Below are 22984 nucleotides of genomic sequence, written 5' to 3'. Positions count from 1 at the left end.
AAACCTCAGAAACCTTTGGTTATTTTCATAGAAAAAATTGAGTTTTCTGTTAATAATGTAGTCAAATGTTATGATAGTGTTCTAAACGAAGTTTCAACCGTACCTGTTGGGGGCAATTTTTTGAAGATGATTCACAAAAGTGAACGACCTGTTGAACATTGAGTGGGATTTGAGATATGAAACCAAGCATGCCAGTGTTTTGCTAAGCTTTAAACCAAACATACCATCCAGTTTCCGCGTTTGAAATCCAGAGGTTAATTAATTTGAAAACAAGTTAAATCTTGGTTACGCCAACTGAGATTTCTTGCGATCTAGAATCTGATGTGGCGTACAAAATCAATTGTATTTTATGTAAGTTAACCTCATTTATAGGGGCTTTCGTTGTTTTAGCGAAAAAGAACATGCCACCAAAAATTTCTTGTTTAAAGAACGGAAAAATTCTCAACGACGATAGTGAAATTTTTCGCCCTATATCAACCACTTTCAGCACTGAAAACTGCAGTTTTTGCAGGCTCTCATCGGTTTTGCTGCAATTTTCAAATTTTTTAAAGACAGTTTAGCGTTTACTCCTCCTTTGGAGAGTTTTTCTCTTGATATGCTCAATTAGTCAGCTGTGCGAAATAGACATGAAATTATTTCCATTAACCAACACTTTTTATTTACATAAAAATAGAATACAGTATGTTCTGTCCCCTCCCAGTGCTGTTGTGATCCTTGGACGTTATATAGCATGTTACCACGAAATAAATGGAACGTGAGACCCGAAATTATAGATTATGTAACGACCTTGCATTTACTAATGTTTTAGAAATCACAGTATTTTGGAAACATTTATGTATCATAGTCATAGCCAGGGACAAGCTGCATGAAAGAATTTCTTTACAAAATGGAAGTAAATTAAAAAAAAATAACGAATAAAGAAAAAACAGATAATTAATGGAATCGGGCCGCGGATTCGCAGTGTCCGAAACAAAATTTCTGGAGATGTCAGCTGTTTTAATTATTTCAAATGATACGTTTGATTCCATTACTTTTATTTAAATACATAATAAAAAAACAGAACCAAAACGGAGGAAAAAAGAAGAAGATACTCTATTGAAAAGTCTCCAAAAATTCACAAAACGATGTGAAATTAGGTGAAACACATTTTTTTACTTTTAATTCCAATAACAAGATTGTTAATTCCACAATTAACTACTAGAAGCGTTTTAAATTCTGCACGTGCTCAAATCAATCTTCTGCTCTTTTTTATCTTTATTTTATAGGCATTAATTAATGGTTGAATTTCTCGTGCATAAGAATTTTTTCAGTTAGTTTCGCTTTTTTCCTTAAAGTTATCTAGCATTTGCAAAATTCTGATTTAATTTTTTTTACGGCGATGCATGAACTTAATAGAAACAGTACCCAGAACGAGTTCAAGTTTTGATCAGTAATTCTCGAGTGAAATACACGCCTTGCATTGACAAATCAGTACTGGTCACGTCTTCTTTCAAGTCTTAAGACTTGTGAAGACTTGCCACTACCTGCTGAAGACTTGTCAAGTCTTAGTGAAGTCTTGGTCAAGACTTAACAAGTCTTGAGTCAAATCCTGGCATCAGCCAAGTCTTGACCACGACTTGACAAGTCTTGATTATTGCACATTTAATAGGCGAGTTAATAGGCAATTAATGCAGTCCAAAAATTAGCAAATCTTTGTCAGACTTTTGTACGAGAAAATTTTTAATCTGACCAAGCTGTTTCTGACTTGAACATATGTCAAACTGAAAGATGCAATATATTCAATCGGAAACCAACTTTTGCTATGAGCAGAAGGAGAAAGGAGTGGCTAAGACTGGTACATTTAGGCAATATCACAAAAATTTTGAATCACTATCATGCAAATTTTTGTGGAAGTGCTCGTTTTTTTCTTGTGCTTCCAATTTCACTTTGGAGGGATTTGAAGGCAAGTTTACAGTTCTGATCCAAGACATGCAGTTCACTAATGATTAAGATTTGACAATCAGTTGGGGTAAGCATCAAGTGTTTCTCTTCCTCATTCGTTGGCTCAACTCGCTTTGTATCTTATTTTTAAATGCTCATCATTTTAGTCACGAACTGCTTCGTCCAATCATTTCCTATCGTTTCAACAAGTTGTAGCAGTTTGTCATCTCCTCTACCCAAAACCCCAAACTTACGTGTAAAGAAGAACAAAACATAAGTATAATGTGTTCGTTTTATAAGAGCATAAAACCGATTGCGAAAGTTGAAAAAACCGACCAGTTTTCCTCAAGCATCAGTGCATTTCCTGTGCTTATTTATATGAAAAAACTTTTTTTCTATTACTCTTGAAAACATCAATGTCGCTTGATACCTCAACGTTAAGATTACAAAAAATATATATTTTCCCGTTTATTATGCTTGCTTAAATCTGACATCGTGGTTTTCTTCAATTAACTTAGCGGCTAATAATTGAAAATTACATACACCTTTTTCAACAGAAAGCGCCTAAATGTACGAGCAACAAATCTATACTCCAATATGGATTAAGATAAATAATCTTTTTGTTACAAATGTGAAAGTTTTTGTTTGATATCACGAATCATACTAGATGCAATAAAATTGCAGAAAATAAAAATGCAACCCAAGAAAAAGCGATAATCTAGTTTTCCAATCTTTTCTCTAGGGTCCCTATGTCATTATTTTTCGACTTTGTGCTGCACTCGCATAGCCAAATTTAATATGATTTTTAGGCGTACGGAGGAACAAACAGAAGATATATAACAATTAAAGCCATAAAAATTTTAACTGTTGCACCGCAAAACATCTAATTTTTTCCACATCATATCCAGATAAAATTTGAAGAACTACAGCAAAATTTAATTGCCAAATTTTGAGAAATAGAAAAAATAATAAGACTATTAAATTTCAATGCTAAGAATTATAAAAAATTGAGCTTGCGATAGTTGCGATGTTTGGGTCTAAATTCCCCTGAAATTTGTTGCATTTTAAACGTTTACAACATAATTGATTTCTAAAATAATTCAATGAGGTCACCACTGTTGCTGACAAAATTTAAAGCACTGAATGCAATTTTATGTTTCCCGTAGTAATTAGCGATGACACTTTGCGGGGTTCAAAGGTTGCCAGCTTTTTTAATTTCAGACTTAGCTTTATGATCGTTTCCTAAACTGCTAGATTGAATACAAGTTGATAATGCTTACTTAAATAAAAATCCATTTCAAATTCTTCGAAAATGTTTGAAAACAAAACACGAAGAGTCATAAACAAGCTGCTAAAATTATAAAAAAAACTTTTAAGTCCGACATGCATAAAAACTTTTAGTAGAAAAAATTCAAAAAACCTTTGGATCTGCTACGGAAAAAGAAGTTTTGACAATTTCCAAGCTTCAAAGGCGTATTTCTGTATTTATTTCCTGCTGTGCCGTATCTCAAAAAAATGCAAGAAAGTGTAATACTCAAAGTGACCGACAATAATTTGAAAACCATTTCCGCTCCAATAATGAAATTAGATTTAGTATGATAGGGACTATTGGTGACGACATGTCGAACTTTTTATGGCTCTAGTTTTCTTTCTGTTACCTGAATGTATGTTGACGTGATACATTGCTTCTATTCACATAAGTTACATTGGTAAAAACTGGGATTGGAAAGTGATAGAGGTCACCTGTTTATTTTATTCAGTACCTTTTCTACATACTGTTTCAACTTACTCCAAAGCATTGCTCACGTTCTCATTCCATGTCTTAATTGTTAAAACCTCCAACCAAATTGGGCATTAGAAATGTTACCAGGCTGGCTCTTTGGTCACCAACATTGCCCAACAAGTGCCTTTTGTTGAAGAGGTTGTAGAACTTAAAAACTTAAAGTTGTAGAACTTTAAGAACTTAAAATCAAAAATTGAACATGTTCGTAACCGATCAGTCTAATTCAGTTTTTATCTCATAGATTCAACAGAATAATGTCCAATTCTTTTGTCTTTTTGATTAAATTTTCAACAAACTAAGCGTTACTCTTCCGCAAAGAACAGTTTTGCCGTTTTAAATGCGTCTAACTAACTTTTAACGTGCTGCACATTTAGCGCGTTTGGCCATGCCCCGCAAGTTATGGCCATGCCTCAGTGGTCCGTGGGATTTGATAAGAAACTATCTCAACGGAACAAATTATCACAACCAAAATAAAAATTTAAAATTGGTTTTTATTTCCGTGGGGTTTTTTATTGAATACAAGTTGATAATGCTTACTTAAACAAAAATCTCTTTCAAATTCTTCGAAAATGTTTGAAAACAAAACACGAAGAGTGATAAACAAGCTGCTTAAATTATCAAAAAAAATTTAAGTCCGACATGCATAAGAACATTTAGTAGAAAAAAATCCAGAAATCCTTTGGATCTGTTACGGAAAAAGAAGATTTGACAATATCCAAGCTTCAAAGACGTATTTATTTCCTGCTGTGCCGTATCTCAGATGTTACTTTTTCAAAAAAAATTATCAGAAGGGTTTTTTAGAACACAACTAGTTTTGACCAACAACCAAATTGAAAACATGCCATAAAGTGTAATACTCAAACTGACCGACAATCATTTGAAAACCATTTCCGCTCCAATAATGAAATTAGATTTATTTTGATAGGGACTATTGGTGACGACGAGTCGAATTTTTATGGCTCTAGTATTCTCTCTGTTACCTGGATGTATGTTGACGTGATACATCGCCTCTATTCACATAAGTTACATTGGTAAAAACTGGGATTCGAAAGTGATAGAGGTCATCTGTTTATTTTATTCAGTACCTTTTCTACATACTGTTTCAACTTACTCCAAAACATTGCTCACGTTCTCATTCCAATTGTCTTAATTATTAAAACCTTCAACCAAATTGGGCAATAGAAATTTTACCAGGCTGGCTCTTTGGTCACGAACATCGCCCAACCCGTGCCCTTTGTTGAAGAGGTTGTAGAACTTGAAAACCTATAAAAAATTGTACATGTTCGTAACCGATCAGTCTAATTCAATTTTTATCTCATAGATTCAACAGAAAAATGTCCAATTCTTTCATCCTTTTGATCAAATTTTCAACAAACTAAGCGTTACTCTTCCGCAAAGAACAGTTTTGCCGTTTTAAATGCGTCTAACTAACTTTTAACGTGCTGCACATTTAGCGCGTTTGGCCATGCCCCGCAAGTTATGGCCATGCCTCAGTGGTCCGTGGGATTTGATAAAAAACTATCTCAACGGAACAAATTATCACAACCAAAATAAAAATCAAAATGGGCTTTTATTTCCGTGGGGTTTTATTTCCTAGACCAGTGAAATTTATGATAATTTCAGCTTCTGTAATTCAATTTCAAAATTTTTCAAAAAAATTTTCTTGGTTAAGAAAGAAATATTGGTTTTAACTAATTAAACTATTCCGAATTGAAATTTTGCGTTTATATATTTTTCATGAATTTAGATTCATTGTGTTACGAAAAAAATTATGGTTTTCGTTCATCTGTGGAATGTGAATTTGTTTTTCTAAACATTCAGTTTGTTGTGTTTCCAACGGTCATAAATAGTGTTGCGTGCTATTTTTTAAATACGACCTCTTTTAAAATGATCCGCTCTTTAAAACAACTATTACAGTATTTTTGTAACTAAATTGAAGTTTTGAACGTGCATAATCAACCATTTGAACAAACGATATGCAATCGGCCAAAGTTTGTTCCGAATAGCTCTGACAAAAAACTGTGAAGCGAACTATAATTTTTATGGACCTGGGAACAATGTTTTTATAACTCTGCTCTTCAAGCCTTTAAGAAGTCTAACTGCGCTTGCAAACATTGCATCACCTCGTGTCTGGCTGTCAATCATGTTCAACCTTTTTTCACTGTATTCACAAAAGTGCTATTTATTTGCAAATTTTTGACGCAGTTAATTAGATTTATGCAATCATACGCTTTTTTGATTGCAGAAATTACAAAAACGTTATTGAAATGTAACTAAACCTAATCAACATTTTCCGACATTAAACAAAAAGACGCCATTTATTGAGTTTCAATTTAAGTTCTGATACGAAAAGAAACCTAAATCTTGAAAAGAAACCCATCAAGAGTAGTGATGTGTCTTTCTGGGCAAACTACGGGGGGGGGATAAGTGTCTTCCCGTGAACACTACGGGGGGGGGACACAAGTGTCTTCCTGGGCAAACTACAGGGTGGGACACTTTGAAATTCTTTCTCCTTATTTCCCCTGCTATGCATGAAACTAATCTTAGGAAACCATTTTCCCTCCACTTGCGTGACTGGTTTGCCGCTTTGGGCTTGAAGCCATTTTAACTACAACCGCGTTTGCTTTGAAAGTTAATTCGTCATATGTCTGCACCAGGGTACTTTAATCTTGTTTTGGTCTGGGCAAACTACGGGGGGACATAAGTGTCTTCCCGTGAACACTACAGGGGGGGGACACAAGTGTCTTCCCGGTCAAACTACAGGGGGGACACAAGTGTCTTCCCGTCAAACTACAGGGGGGGACACAAGTGTCTTCCCGGTCAAACTACAGGGGGGACACAAGTGTCTTCCCGGTCAAACTACAGGGGGAGGGACACTTAGATTTTCTCTTTGTTTTTCTCTGAGTCTTATGGAGGGGAGGGGGGACACTTGCATTTTTAAAAAAATCAGTTTAAGGAAACCAACCAGGAAGAACTTTAAAAACCTTGGGGGAAAAGGAGCTGTCATGTAGACACAAACAAAAAAAGTAAATATCATACCCTGCAAAAGTCACCTAATTTTCATTTGTCTATAATGCTTGCTCAAAAACAGCATGACAACAACAATCGCGACGGTAGATTTAAAAACCATTCATGAAATCTATAATTTAATAAAAACAGACTATCCAGAACATAATGAAAGATTTCTTTACTTTTTGGCAACCTGCTTGCACTTGGACCCTGATGTTAACCTCGAAATTGCACTAAAACTGAGGCCTTATGGTGGGATCATTGGAATAGATAACTCTTCATTGGCAACTTATTTGAAATCATTTAAAGTGCTTCGCTTACATGCAATTCTTCATGATGCCTCTGGATTTATTGCAGAGTATAGCCAAAAGGGTCCAGGATACTCTTACGTTTTGCCTTGTCCAATCACAAACGCTTACGTTGGTCACCTGGCAGGTTTTTTCTTCTGCATGTTCGTGAAAACTTTTAAACGTAACTTATTCAGTTTGCTGGAATGTTGAGTCCGGAGATTGTTGTTATAGATTTTGAAGGTTTTCGACACAAAAAGAGTGGATTCATTATAAAAGAATTATCTATTTGTTCGAACAACTACTGAGACACGGTTCTTTTTCTTCCTCCAATTTCCTTCAACTCGCTGTCCTCGAGTGAGAGGAAATCGCATCAGTGGGTATCGAAGCATTTGCATGGTATTTCGTGGGACAGCGGCAGCTACCCTTACTGGTTTCTATCACAAATATTTATAGCAATTGAGATCCGTTTTCCTACTGCTAAATTCTACGCAAAGGGGAAGGAGAAGACGGAGACACTGCAAAAACTCCTTCAAAAAGACGTCACAAATTTAGAAACATTGCTATGTCCAAAAATTGAAGAAATCTTCACTCCAGTAGAGCACTTGACTTGTTCACTTCATTCATCTATACTAACATTCAAACAAAAGAAAAAGCATTGCGCAAAGAGAAAGGCACAGGTGTACTTTTATTGGATAACACTACCAACTAATGAGTCGTCGTGTGGACAAAGCAACTCCTTCAGTTCTTCAAGTGAAGTTATCTCCAAATTTGACAGTATGCAGTTGCATTGCGAGTGATAACCAGTTGACAGTGACTTTTCTGAAAGAAGAAAAAATTGATTCTCGTGGACAAACTATACTGAGGAAGCAGCAAATACTTTGTAATATTGCTGAAATTGAAACACTAAAGAAATATCTTTCACTGCTGGAGTACTTTCAAATGTATCACGTCTTTACAAGAGAAAATGAAAAAACTGAAACTAACCCCTTTACCTACGCCCAAGTATCCAGTGCCAGTACCAGTACCCCTGGACGATGAGAGTCTCCCCGATGAAATCAAAGAGGTAGTCAGAGAAGGAAAGGTGGAGTCAATTGTCTACTATGGCAATGACTACGGATTCCAAGCGAACTATAAAGTAAAATATAAGAAGGAAGACAAAAACTCTGAATTTATTACCTACGAATTTTGGTTGATGAACTAACTAAATAATAAACTAACAGAATTTTTGAATTAAATTCATTTTTGAAAATCCTTTGCTTTCAAAATGAGTCAATCAGGAGATCAATTAGATTGCGCTGGCAGTGGAGGAGCAGGAATCACTGACTTGGTTTTTGATGATCGAAACCAAGAGAGACGGTCTTGGAGGTTTTGCAATTCTAGATTACCGCGCTTTGAGGTAGTTTATTTTACACAAGATTCGATAATAGTTTTTCTTATTGTAGTTTCACTGACCAAATTAGTTTTCTTCCACCTCGATTGTGAAGAATCAACGTTTTGGTTTTCATTGCTATCGTGCACAGTTGGATACGCATTTCCAAATCCTAAGTTATGAATAAAATAATCTCAACGAGTGATCGTCTCTTCATGGCAGTCTGTGGTCCTTCAGGTTGTGGAAAGACCGAAATTATTTTTCAAATTCTTCTTAAGAATACGTTTTTCCCTAATTTCAAGTCAATATACTATTTCTATCAACATGATCAACCAAAATTTCAAACGATGGAGCGTAACTTGAACATTTATTTTACCAAATTCTCGCGATTTGAATTCATTTCACAGTTGGAAAACTGTTTGCTCGTCTTTGGCGATTCTTGCGAGGAAATTTTCAATGACAATGAGTTTTCAAAACTTGCAACAGCTGGACGCCACAAAAAGATCAGTGTTATCTATGTTAAGCATAATTTGTTTCAACAGAGTAAATGGTCTCGAACAATTGATCTCAACACAACACAAATCATTTTGTTCAAATCTCCCAGAGATATACAGCAGATAAGTTATATTGGAAAACAACTCAATAACACAAACTTTTTAAAAGACAGCTATGATCTTGCAAAAAAACAACCATTCGGACACTTATTGATTGATTTAGACCCAAAAACAACCGACTCACTACGTTATTGTTCAAATATTGTACCACCGGGGCCAACAATTTTCTATCTGCCATCTTCCAAAGCTGTAATTACCCACCTCACAAATGAGAGAGAAAGAGATATGTATGCTGAGGCGAATGCTCGAAATGCCGGAATGCATGCTAAAAAAATTCATTAAAAAATCATCAAATAAATTTATAAAATTTATCTGTGGATGCTTTCTCAATGTTATAAATGGAAACGTGCCCACAGATAAAAGTTTACTTGAAAACTACGAAACATCATTCCGACATTTTCTTTCCAAAGAGACAAGTTTGAGGAAAAAGCGTCAGCTATTGGTAAAAAATTTACATCTACTTCGAAGCATAAGTCTCTCTTGTTACCTTTACTTGAAGAAGTAGTAATGCATGTGGAAGAGTTTGTCTTGATACCAAAAAGAATGTTTGTGTCAAAACAACCAACTAGGACAGAAATTTTGGATAATCCCATTTATAAACAGAAAGCTGCTCAATTGTCACTCCTCCAACGAAACAACCCAACCGATTTTGAAAGCAAAGAGGCGACTGAACAGGAAACTAATAAAACTAATATCGTGAACAAGCGCAAAAGAAGAAGAACAAGTAGTGTTGCTTTAAAAAGTGAATTGGATGATGGAAGTGAAAGTGTACAGTCTTTCTTTAGTGATGATGGCGAAATTGAGCCCTCATTGAAAAAAGACAATCAGACTTTGACTCTATAATGTCAGAAGTAGAATTAATGGAAGAAAACAAAATCCAAAGAGCGGAAATCATCCTAAACAAGATATTAAGTTCAGAAACAGTTTCCATTGAGGACCCGAGTGGTTTCCTTCATATTGAGGACAAACCTATGAGAGTTAAAGTGTCAACTTTTTTGTACAATTTGCAACAGCCGACAAAGAAAATTGACCTAGTCGTGTACACAAATATTTTGCACGAACTTAAGATACCCCCGCACTTAGTATCCAACACTCATGCTAAAAAAGTTCTCAAAGAAGTTTACAGCGATGAGGAGAAAGAAGAGGAAACTGAACAAATTCAAGGAGAATCAGAAAAACAACAAAGAAGCGAACAGAGCAGTGAAGTCAAAGTAAAGCCTCCGGATCAAAAACTGCAGAACCAAAAAATCAAACAAACAAAAAGACAGAGCAGGAGACGAAAGGAAAAAAATGGTCTAACTATTAAAGATGTGAAACTACTGGATAGACCCTATTCTAAAGGTCCAGCATCATTCGGAAGTTCAAAGCGATTAAAAGATTTCAGCAAACTGCCAATGACAAAAGTCAAAATGTATTTGGAAACAAAACCATCCTTCACAAAATATTGTGCACAGCGGTTGAATTTTCCGCGATTAAAAGTAACCGTCAACGATCTGAATGAAATCTGGTCTTTAGATTTAGCTCATGTTGATAAACTTGCAAAATACAATCGTAATGTTAAATATTTGCTCGTAGAAGTTGACTGCCTCTCGAGGTATCTACGTGTTGAACCGTCGAAAACAAAAAATGCAACAGAAACCGCAAAGGCCTTCCGAAACATGATCAAACACAAGCAACCACAAAAAGTTTGGGTGGATGATGGTGCTGAGTTTTTGGGAGCTTTCAAAACACTCTGCAACAAAGGAGGAATTCATTTGTATAGCACTTTTAGCGAAAAGAAGTCTGCGTTTGCAGAAAGAAACATCAGGTCACTAAAAAATATTATTTACCGATATTTGGAGGAAAAATGGACGTATTCTTATATTAACAATTTGGATCAATTCGTAAAAACTATCAACTCCCGTGTTAATCGTGTCACCAAACTTGCTCCTAACAAAGTTACCAAAAAAGATGTACCAAGACTTGTATCATTAACTGTGGAGACACGTCGCAGTCGAAAACCAAAACTTTACGTGGGTGACTTTGTTCGAATCGTTAAAAAGGAAAAAACTTTCCAAAAAGGATACAAGCAATCTCTCACTGACGAAGTTTTTGAAATTGCCGGTATTCCGAGGCTTAATCCACCTACATATTCTCTTATTGATTCTAATAAAGAAATTATCCAGGGCAAGTTTTACCAGCCAGAATTACAACTAGTACGAGAATCTCCAAATCAAAATGAGTAGTAGCCGTTTTGAGGATGAGTTCACAGTACACGTTATATCATCTGCTTCGATGGACATTTTCCAGGAAAACACTTTAGCAAAAATTAGAAATTTTTTTAATGATGAAATTAATCTCACAGAAGACTGGAGAGTGGCTCTGAGTGAAATCATTTTTCCAAAAAAAATTGAGCACATAGTTAATGGAGATTTGGTTGCGTTCAGTCTCAGGGGATATGAAGAATCACAAAACCGCGCAAGTGGATCCAATGTCATTTCACAACCCTACAATGGAGAAAAATTAGCGTTTATGGCTGGCACTTACGATACAGTTGCTCAACTTTTAGCAACTATCAAGAGAACAGTCGGACTGCCTAACTTCTCTTTCCGAGAAATCAAAAGAAGTGGGAAATACGAAATCTTTTTTGGTAAATACGAGGGAATTACCTTTCCAAGTGAAGAAATACCCAGTATAATTGGCTTTAAAGATATTCCAGATGGTTACGGAATTCATATTGGATACAAAATGATTCCCACAACAGCGAACCGATTAATGAAAAATGATGATACGAAAGCCTATTATGGAGATTTTCCAGCAGACCTTTGCGCTGGAAAGCATTTAATTTTTATTTACACAAACATTATTGAGTATCAGTATGTGGGTGATGCGAAAGCACCATTGTTAAGAGTCATTGATTCAAAACAACGTTTGAAAAACGGTAGCGTTTGTGAGTTGGAGCCAACTCACCGGATAGTTTTCACAAATTTAGACTACAAAAAACTACTTTCGAACACCATTCAACCAATATCAATTGAGCTACGAACTGAAACGGGACAGTTAGTTCCCTTTTCGGGGACTGGTAAAGTTATTTTAACACTACAATTTAAAAAATTTGGTGATTAAATGGATTCCTACTACGCAAACCAAGCATCATCATTGCCTCACTTTTCCGGTCACTATAGACAAAGAGGTAGTGGTTTTGGAGCATTAGCTAGCGGTATTGGACGTGTTGCACTGCCACTTGCTCGGAAGTTTGTTCTGCAGCAGCTAAACGCATCGGAAAAGAACTGTTGCTACAAAGCGTCCCTGAGTTGATGGATGTTATCGGTAAAAAGAAATCACCAAAGCAAGCTCTAAAGAACACCATATCAAACACAGTGAAAAAACAAACAGGTGGATCTTTAGCCCTCCCAATGCGACGAACGAGAAGAATGAGAAGGAATTCAAAACGCTTACGCGCTGGACCAAGGAAAACAACCAAACGCAAAACCACCATTTCACGAAAAAGAGTACCCAAAAGAAGTCGGTCGGACTTCTTCGCCAAAGTAAAAGATGATCGGTAATATGTTACCAGCCGAAGCAACGCATAGTTCGTTGGATTTATTCGAGAAACCAGCTCTCCTTGTTACATTTGATGGAAGTTTTTGTCAGAAATTGGGACCGGTTTACAGCCCTAAAGGACCAATGCTAGAGTTTGATGTTGCAGGAGACCGCAACAATTTCATTGATCTCCAAAAAATTTTTCTTGAAATCAAGTGCAAGATTGTACAGTCTTCTGATGCTGATTTGAAATATGACAACACTGCTGCTGCAGATGTGACTAAAACAGACGCCATACTTTTGCAACAATGTCCTTCATTCACTTTTTTCTGATTGTACAGTATCTGCTAACGGTTTGAAAATTTCAAGTGCCAATGGTAACTATGTCCACAAAAGTTTCATCGAAACCGAGTTTTCTCACAATAAAGATGCCAAAAGCACGTGGTTGGCATGTCAAGGCTATTCTTATGAAGCAAACCCCGGGGGAATTGCAGCATCTGAAATCACCAGACGAAAAACTTTAGTCAGAGGATCTGCTGAGTGTACATTTTACGGAAAGGTGGCGGTTGACTTCTTTACCTGTGATCGACATCTTCTCAGTGGTGTAACACTCCGAATTTCTTTTCGGCGATCAATTGACGATTTTTCTTTAATTTCAGATGACGCTGCAAAGTCCTACAAAATAAAAATTACAGAAGCTAACTTATATGTACGGAAAATGACGCTGAACGATGATGTTGTGTCAGCAATAGAAAAGACCCTGCTGTCCAGTCCAGCATCCTATCCTTACCTAGAAACGATTACTAAAACTTTTCTGGCTTCTGCCGGTTTGCAGAGCTGGAAGCAAGAAGATGTTTTTGGCAGAGAACCCATTAGAAGACTCGCCATTTGCTTAAACACGAACGAAGCTTTCCTCGGAAGCAAGCTGCTTAACCCGTTTCACTATAGAAAATTCAATTTGGAACAAACTTGCATTTACCGTAATGGTCTTCCCGTTGCTGATAGTCCTATTTCAACTGATGATTCAAAACGTGTTTACTTTAACACTATGTCAGATCTAGCCTATATCGACAATGGACATGGAATCAGTTTAGAAGACTACCCAAATCTATTTATTGTGGTTTTCGATTTGACGAGTACTCAGCAGGCATCTCACGATTTTATTCACCCTGAACTTACAAATTGTTCTGTATCAATTGAACTAAAGTTTTCTGCTGCCTTAGCTCATAATGTAAAAATATTCATTATTGGGGAAAAAGCAAGTACCATTTATATTGATTCGGCCCGGAAAGTGTCAAAGAATCATATTTTAACAAACTAATGGACGAAGACAACTTGAACTCTCTAATTCAGAGATGTTCGGAACTCAAATACAAATTTCGTGGAGTTTATGCGGCTGATAATTTTCCAACCAACTTAACCGACAACAGCTTCATTATAGTCAATATTTCAACGTCTGCATCAATTGGAACCCATTCGATTCTTCTCTGCCAAAAAGATCAAAAAATTATTTTTGCAGATCCCTTAGGCCAAACTCTATCGTCATACAAACACTTGCAGAGCAGAATAGTCTCAAACTTTAATGTTAATACCGAATATGAATTACTGAGAAACCAACCTATACAGAAACAAAACTCAATTTTGTGTGGCTTATTTTGTATTTATAATGCTCATATTATTTTCTGTGGACAAAAACTTGTAAAAATGAGTGATATTGATTTGCTTCGTTTTGCGCTTCATATGATGTTCTAATATTACTAACCTATATTGAAAATAAATTTTTTTTTTCAAAATTTAATTTTTTCTTCATAAAGAAAACGAACACATAGAACATCAGAATCAATTTCCAACTTTCCATATCCACTAATAAAAATATCCATTACTTGACAAAAAGCACCAACATGCGGTCCAGAGAGAATCGATTGAAATCTTTTCAGAGTTTCAGTTGTTAGTTGATCAGTTTGAATTGGTTGATTTTTTTGCTTCGATGCATTTAATTCCAAACTTTTGTGTCCAGCAATGTTTCGGTATAAGCAGTCAGGTTGTTGAATTTTGTTTGTGACGTTTTTCGTAAAAATTGGCAAACGCTTTTGAATGGAAGCAGTAGTGTCTGCTTTTGAGAATCCGTTGAAATTGCTTTTGTTGTACTCCACTGCCAGCAAGAGTTTTTGAAAAACATCTCCCTTTGCCTCCAGTGTATCCGAAGACGAGAACAGATACTTGAAAGTTGTAAAAAGACACGGAACTGAACACGGTTTTGTTGGTTTGAGAAAGTCGGCTGAGAACTCCGACACGTCGATAAGAACATGGTAATGATTAGTAGGGTTATAATCACAGTGGACACTCTCAAAATGCATGCAAAAGGCAACGTTCTTGAGAGAAGAAAAATTAGGTTTTTCTTCCGATATGAAATAATTAAAGTTTTTCTGAAACTGCTTGAAGAAACCCGGAGAACGCTCATACATCGCTTCCACCATTTTCTAATATATTATAATTAGTCTGATTTGTCGTGCTCGTCGTCTTTTTTAGTTTTACGTCTTTTCGCTGCTGGAGATTTGTTAGCTTGATCGTTTTCAGTAGCTGTACCAGCAGCAGCAGACCGTATTTTTGCTGACCTCTTTGACAAAAGCTCAAACTCATCTAAAGTTAGAGTAATTCGTTGTTGAAGTTCATATTCCTTGTCAACTTTTTTAAATAGCTTGAGAAATACATAGGAACCCGTATTTTCATAAGACTTCACTGTTGCGCGTATCAATCTTTTCTCTGTTCTAGAGATTTCAAAATACACGTCTCCAAACTCTGCGTCCTTATCAGCAGTAAATGGCAACTTCAAGAATTGTGTCCTTAAACTGCGTCAAACTACCTGTTTTGAAAGAATTTTCGGAAATGTTTTTTATTTACAAGTACCTTTAACACACAAAACCCAAACAACACTTTAAATGCTTACTACTGATAAGAGCGCTCTTGGTTAACAAGTATGCTTCTGATTTGAATTTGAATGTAAGTCTAGGTTATAAAACTTGGTAATTTTGTCAAAATGTAAGACAAAACTCGTGACCCTCACTTAAACTGTTTTATTGTGTTGGTAATAAAGTTTATGTTTGGATAATAGTACTCAACATAGAGCACGAACTAGTACAATTTAATGGAAAACAAATGTGACCTCTGGGTGTGTCCATAGATAAGAAAGAACTCACAATTACACAGCAAGCGTTTGATAGAAGGCTTTAGGCCTTTGATATAACACAGTCTATACTAAACAAAACTGGTTGTAAACTTCTTGCTATTGCATACATTATAAACGTTAGTATACATATCAACATAATAATAATGAAAACTTTTGCGTTTAAGTCTGTGTAGATAAGACTTTCTTATACACTTTGCAACTAGTTACAAAAACATAAAACTATAACACAGACAAGTTCATGTAGAGTAAACATTCACAATTGCAGTTAAAACCCTTGCCCTGGGTGTGTTAAGTATTCAACAAATTTCACACACAAGTGTTGCTAATGTTGGTTTTTGCCGGATTTTTTTTATTCGTTTTTAAATTCAAGACTATAGTTGTTCAGTTCTGCTCCATTTTCAAGAGAACAAACTGTAAAAGTGCTTTACAAATAATGTCTTACCACATTCTTTGCGAGTCTGAAGATTCTTGGGAGCGCAGTATTGTGTATCACACTCAATACGAAAACTACATCGTTTTTATACAGCAGAAGAAAAATAGCGAAAAAGGCTGTTGGAGATCAATTGAACATTGCATAATACCAAAAATGTTCGTGAATTTTGTTGCAACACTACCAGATAAATACGTATCTACAGAAGACAATGGCACGAAAACTGTGCTAACAGCTGGAGGATACAGTGTTCCTCGGATAATGCCCCTACTTTTCCCCTATGACATTGACACACTTTCTCCAGACACAAAGAGACTTTTGTACCGATACGATTGTGACTGTGTGCCTATTTTTGAGAATCAACTCGGCCAATTCCAGGCAATTGAAGAACTGGCTCAACTTTGGGTAATTCAACCTTCGCCAACTTCACCAGCTACTTCACCAATTGGATCACCGGCAACAAACGACCCAAGCCCCTTTGTTACGCCGGCAACAACAGATACAAAACGAAAAACAGTTATCGCTTCAATCATGGACAAATTGTCTTGGAATATGGGGTCAAACGAGCAGTTCGAGCCAAATTTCGATAGTTATCTTCTTTCAGAGACAACTTTTGTGACACCACCGCAGAATGCAGAGAATGCTACAGTATCCTTCGAAACGTACAGAACCTCAACCAACACAACACCCTTGAATTCACAGACTCCCAAAGTATGCAATGCTCCACAGAAAAAACGCGCCAATCGAACACCACTTATAGATATATTTGAGGACTAAAGTGAACTCGGAGAACTGAAACTTTTCCAAACAGTCACCATTTTTATTAACCTCAAAAAAAATTGTGTGCTTTAATAATATTTTTTTGGTGTGAAAATGTAAAAAAATATCAGTTTGCATTTCTAATTTTAATTGAACATCATAATATCTCTTTTTTGTTTAGAGAACAAGACGGGAAAGAGAAGGCAGAAACAAAAAGTATTCCGTCAAATTGTTAGTTAGTGAACGTTGGAAGAAAATCTCACATGTTATAACATAAAAACACAGCAAGCAAGCAAAATTTCAAATTGTCACAGCAAATTTCTGTTTAAAACACATATTGAAGAATGAAAGATTTTGAAACGGTAAACAGTCGATTTTCATATGAAGGAATTCTGTATAAGTGCAAAAATCTCACTACTTAAGTAGTTACAAAAATCTTTCATTTTACTAACCATAGGGTAAAAAAAGGTTTTTAAATGGTAAAAAGTCAATTTTCATTTGTAGGAATTTTGTAAAAGTGCAAAATCCTCACTATATAAGTAGTTACAAAAAACTTTTATTTTACTAACCAAAGGGTAAAAAAAGGTTTTTAAATGGTAAAAAGTCAATTTTCATATGTAGGAATTCTGTAAAAGTGCAAAAATCTCACTACTTAAGTAGTTACAAAAAACTTTTATTTTACTAACCATAGGGTAAAAAAAGGTTTTTAAATGGTAAAAAGTCAATTTTCATATGTAGGAATTATGTTAAAGTGCAAAATTCTCACTACATATGCAGTTACAAAAAACTCTTATTTTACTAATTATAGGGTAAAAAAAGGTTTTTAAATGGTAAAAAGTCAATTTTCATATGTAGGAATTCTGTTAAAGTGCAAAATTCTCACTACATAAGTAGTTACAAAAAACTTTTATTTTACTAACCATAGGGTAAAAAAAGGTTTTTAAATGGTAAAAAGTCAATTTTCATATGTAGGAATTCTGTAAAAGTGCAAAATCCTCACTATATAAGTAGTTACAAAAAACTTTTATTTTACTAATCATAGGGTAAAAAAAAGGTTTTTAAATGGTAAAAAGTCAATTTTCATATGTAGGAATTCTGTAAAAGTGCAAAATCCTCACTATATAAGTAGTTACAAAAAACTTTTTATTTTACTAACCATAGGGTAAAAAAAGGTTTTTAGATGGTAAAAAGTCAATTTTCAAATGAAGGAATTCTGTAAGAGTGCAAAATCCTCACTATATAAGTAGTTACAAAAAACTTTTATTTTACTAACCATAGGGTAAAAAAAGGTTTTTAAATGGTAAAAAGTCAATTTTCATATGTAGGAATTCTGTTAAAGTGCAAAAATTTGACTACATAAGTAGTTACAAAAAACTTTTATTTTACTAACCATGGCGTAAAAAAAGGTTTTTAAATGGTAAAAAGTCAATTTTCATATGTAGGAATTCTGTAAAAGTGCAAGATCCTCACTATATAAGTAGTTACAAAAAACTTTTATTTTACTAACCATAGGGTAAAAAAAGGTTTTTAAATGGTAAAAAGTCAATTTTCATATGTAGGAATTCTGTAAAAGTGCAAAAATCTCACTACTTAAGTTGTTACAAAAAACTTTTATTTTATTCATCATATAGTAGAAAAAGGTTTTTAAGCACTAAAGAAGTTCATTTTCTGTAAATAGAATGCATTTAGTTATTCCACAACCACATTTATGGTTTTCACCAAACGACATTTGGTAAATGTGTTATCAGTACTAGTGGTAAATATCAAGTCCTTAATTTCAATTGCTTTCGACCTATCTTTGTCTTATATATAGCTACAATTTACTTTTGCACAATGATAAGATAGAGTGTCTTTCATGGAATTACTTTATGTTCGCATGAAACACGCTGATAATAGCAGTTTAGAACAATTTTAGTCAATAGTATAAGAATACTGCCAAGTATTCGACAAACCTAAAAGTGAAAACTGATAATAAGGTTGAAAATAGAACGGAATTTCGATACAAACCTCGAAGAGTAGAGAAAGTCTAAAACGACTTTTGTAGAAGAGTATTTTGAACACTTGAACTGTTTCCCGACAGAAAAGAGTATATTGTAAGTATACTGCGTTAGCTATGTTTCAGTTGTGGTAGATATCAGATATAACTAAAACTACACAATTAACTTTTACCTTGCATGGATATAATGGAAATGTGTAGTTCTGAAACATGATCACACCGCTTATTGGTCAAAAGTTAACATGGGTTAAAGTTGACCTACACTCCTACCAAGATTTGCGTTCCAAACCTGGAAAATGGTGTCAAAGTGCAAGCACACCCTTATAGGGAAATTTTTCTCGTGTAGAACACAACTTTCAACCAACTAACACTCCCTCTAATTGTACCAGTTAACTGTTGTTACAATTTGACTTCATTTGCTCAGTGGTTTTCTCAGTAAAGCAGTCAGTTGAATTTTCGAAAGAAAAAAATTGAAAAACTCAAAAATGACCCAACCGTGTGAAATTTGCGCAAAGGAACTGGCCAACAAAAGAAGCCTTCGAAGACACAAACAGCGCGTTCATGGAGTTCAACCGGAATTCCCAGCCTTGGAGTGTAGCACTTGTGGTTTTGAGACTCACAACATTCTCATAATGAACCAACACACCCGACGGGAGCACGGTGGAGAAGTCCAAAATCAGTGTGCCTACTGCACTCTGGTTTTCAACAACCAGAGTAACTTTCATCAACATCTGAAGAATGCTCACGGATTGCCTGTTTGGAACAGAGGCCAAAGCAATAATCAAGCAGTACCAGTACAGTCGGCAATTCGAGGTGCTCTGGAGATCTACGAGATTGAAGGTAAAGATCACACTGACGTTTTGTCTTTCATGAACTCATCGAGGTATCACATCAATGAACTTATACGTCAAAAGACCCTCGAAGGTCCTCAGAAAGTTCAACTTTCTCTAAGCATTACACTCACTAAGGGGATTAATGAAGAAGAAAAACACGTAACTATTTACGCTAACGCTGAAATGCAAATTGTGTACACGGATGCTCTCTCCGAAGAGCAGTTTTTTGAGTCCGTGCAGCATATTGTCAACGTGGTTTCAATGTATGCCACAAGTGGAAGTGGTTGGATTATTGAAAAGGTAGAAAAACTCGACATTCGATTTGCAAAATTCAACCCTATTCGGGGATCAATCTATATAGCACTTCCAACTGAACTTAGCGCTCTAAAATGCCTGCTCAATATCCGAAACTTTAACAATCCAAACTGTTTCCTGTATTGTTTCACGGCTGCCTACCATTTGCAGGGGAAAAGTTGCCCCCTCACGCAACCTGGGCATCGGTTCAGCAAAAAAACAAACCCCGCAACATACGCTCGCTCAAACCCTTTAACTCATCAAGCAGTAGAAAATAAGCGCGTTTGAAAGATGTAATGAAGTAAAAGTGAACGTTTTTCGATACGAAAAGAAAAGTTTGTATCCTTTCCGAATTTCAAAGCACAACTCTGATTTTGTCGTTGATCTCCTACTGATAACTGATGGTGAACGTTATCACTACGTGCTGATAACGGACCTGGTAAACTTAGTTCGAAAAGTGCAAGGGCGACAGATTGATGCACGCGCAAAAATCTGTCGCAACTGGTTTCATGTTTGCTCGAACAACGAAACGCTTCAAAAACACGAAAAACTTTGCTATCACTTCGAAACTTGTCAAGTTATGCTACCTGAGCCGGACAGCAACAGTATCGCTTTCAAAAAATTTCAAGCAAACACAGCTCTTCCACTGGTTGTCTATTTTGACCTAGAGTCAATCATTGTTCGGTATCATCAGTTGAACAAAACCCACAGACTTCAGGGACTCGTGTGTTGGACAAACACATTCCGAGCGGTTACCGTTATTTAGCCATTTCACATGGAAGTCCAAATTTGGAGTTCTTCCATCTGTACAGAGGTGAAGATTGCATGCAAGTCTTTGTGAAGCAAATGGAGACACTGGCAAAAGATATCTACGAGAAAAAGCAAAAACACAGGTACTTCACAGGAGCAGTTGGACAAGCAAAAGAGCTTGCGACTCACTGTTGGATATGTGAAACTAGTTTTTCTGCGGACAACGAAAAAGTCTTGGATCACTGCCATTTCTCAAATCAGTTTCTTGGCTGGGCTCACTCAAAGTGTAACCTACAGCGCAGAACACAGAGCTCCGTCCCCATAATCGCACACAACTTGTCAGGATATGACTTGCATCATGTTGTAAAGAGTCTTCATCACTGCAACCCTAACAATAAGTTTTCAATAATACCTCAAACTGATGAGAATTATATCAGTTTTAGCTTTAAAGTTTGGATCAAAGATATTGTGAACAAAAATCAAAACGTCATACCCATATACGAAGAACTTCGCTTTATCGATTCTCTTCGCTTCATGCAATCGTCTTTAGACAAACTAGTTCAGTCTTTGCCTGAAGACAGTTTCGATATACTCGATAACCATTTTGAATACTGTGACCAAAATGATGTGAAACTACTGCACGGTAAAGGATTCTACCCCTACTCCTACATGGACACCTTCAGAAAATTCAAGCTAAAAAAATTGCCGCCTAAGAAGTGCTGGGTCGACAAACTCAAATCAGGAAAAGTGACAATAACCGAAGCTGACTACGAAAAAGCAAAGCTGATCTTCGAAAAAATTGATTGTAGAAACATGGGTGAATATCACGATCTGTACTTGACAGTCGACACCCTACAGCTCGCCTGCTGGTTTGAGCGGCTACGAGCAGTCTGTCTGGACTCGTACAGCTTGGACTGTGCTCAATATCTATCAGCACCACACTTAGCGGGCGATGCCTTTCTGAAGATATGTCAACCCGACCTGGAACTTCTCACAGATTGCAACCATCTTGATATAGCAGAAGAATTTGTGCGAGGGGGTATGTCCTCGGTATACACAAAAAGACTGTTCACGCCAAGCAACAAATATCTGGATTGTTTTGATGACACGCAAAAATCAACATATGGTCTCACCATAGATGCTAATAACCTCTATGGTGGGATCATGAAGGATTTCTGCTTGCCACTCAATTCCTTCCAGACGGACACAGAAGTGACAATTGAACAAAGTTTGCAAACTCCAGACGACGCTGAATTTGGATATATCGTCTGCGTCGACTTGGACTACCACGCCGACTCAATTCACGATGCTCACCAAGATTTTCCAATGGCACCCACCCGAGAACCTGTAGACAGCATGTGGTTGAGTAGTTACCAGTTGGACCTTGTGGAAGAATATCATCTCCCAAAAGTTTCAAAGTGCAACAAACTGCTTCAAACACTCTATGATAAGAAGGATTATACACTACACTATGTAACGTTGAAGATTTATGAACGAAACGGCCTTAAAGTTTCAAAACTGCACAAGGTGCTCAAGTTCAGACAATCAAAGTGGATGGCAAAGTATATCGAACTGAACACAAGATTGCGGCAAGCAGCAACCAGCAAAATTGCTGAAAACTTCTTCAAACTCATGGACAACTCTGCTTTTGGAAAGTGCTGTGAAAGCAGGCGAAATCGAGTTAACGCTTTCCTGGTCCGAGATGAATGAGCTCTCCTCAACCACACAGATAAGTTTAACATGAAATGCTTTAAAATTTTTGATGAAAACATGGCAGTCGTGACTACAAGAAAAACGAAAATAAACTGGGTGAAACCTACAATAGTTGGTGCTTCAATTCTGGATCTTTCAAAAGCATTCATGTTTCGATTTCACTACGAGAATATGAAACAGTTGTTCAAGTGTGAACTTTTATACTCTGATACGGACTCACTTACCTATGCTGTTGATTGTGATGACTTGTATGAGGAGCTAGCACAAGCAGAAGTCAACACAGAATTCGATTTCTCCAACTACCCTTCTGATAACGCAGTGTACAACACAGAAAATCACATGGTAACTCTCAAATTCAAAGACGAACTGGCAGGGGTGGTAATGGAAGAGTTCTGTGGCTTGAAACGCAAAATGTATTCAATACAAACGAAGGGTATGTATAACATTATTTTTTATTAAAACAAATTCCAGTTTTGAAACTAACCAAATTCATGGAAGCGTCTTTTTAATATAAC

General features: G+C 36.1%; 1 protein-coding gene across 1 annotated transcript in view; it reads left to right on the top strand.

Annotated features, from left to right (window-relative positions):
* The window catches only part of LOC142335315 (fatty acyl-CoA reductase 1-like), a 97979-nt gene that overhangs the window by 54667 nt on the left and 20328 nt on the right, over nucleotides 1–22984 (top strand). The window lies entirely within an intron of this gene.

Source organism: Convolutriloba macropyga, chromosome 2, assembly GCF_964194025.1.
Source record: "Convolutriloba macropyga chromosome 2, txConMacr16.3, whole genome shotgun sequence".
NCBI classification, from domain to species: domain Eukaryota; kingdom Metazoa; phylum Xenacoelomorpha; order Acoela; family Convolutidae; genus Convolutriloba; species Convolutriloba macropyga.
The sequence above is the reverse complement of the archived record's forward strand: the minus strand, read 5'-3'. Positions and strand labels throughout refer to the sequence as shown.